This window comes from Chiloscyllium plagiosum, chromosome 5 (genome assembly GCF_004010195.1).
Source record: "Chiloscyllium plagiosum isolate BGI_BamShark_2017 chromosome 5, ASM401019v2, whole genome shotgun sequence".
Classification (NCBI taxonomy): Eukaryota; Metazoa; Chordata; class Chondrichthyes; order Orectolobiformes; family Hemiscylliidae; genus Chiloscyllium; species Chiloscyllium plagiosum.
The window spans coordinates 74,198,780-74,199,005 of NC_057714.1; positions in this window are offsets into that span (position 1 = coordinate 74,198,780).

Consider the following 226-nt stretch of genomic DNA (forward strand, 5'->3'; position numbering starts at 1 on the left):
CTAGCGTCCACCCTCTCCAAGCCATGTATTATCTTGTAAGTTTCTATTAGATCTCCCCTTAATCTACTAAACTCCAATGAATACAATCCCAATTATGAGATAGAATGGAAATTTTCTCTATTCTCAATAGAAAAACTTAAATAACAATGGGGTGGCATGGTGGCTCAGTGGTTAGCACTGCTGCCTCTCAGCACCGGGGTCCCAGATTTGATTCCAGCCTCGGGCG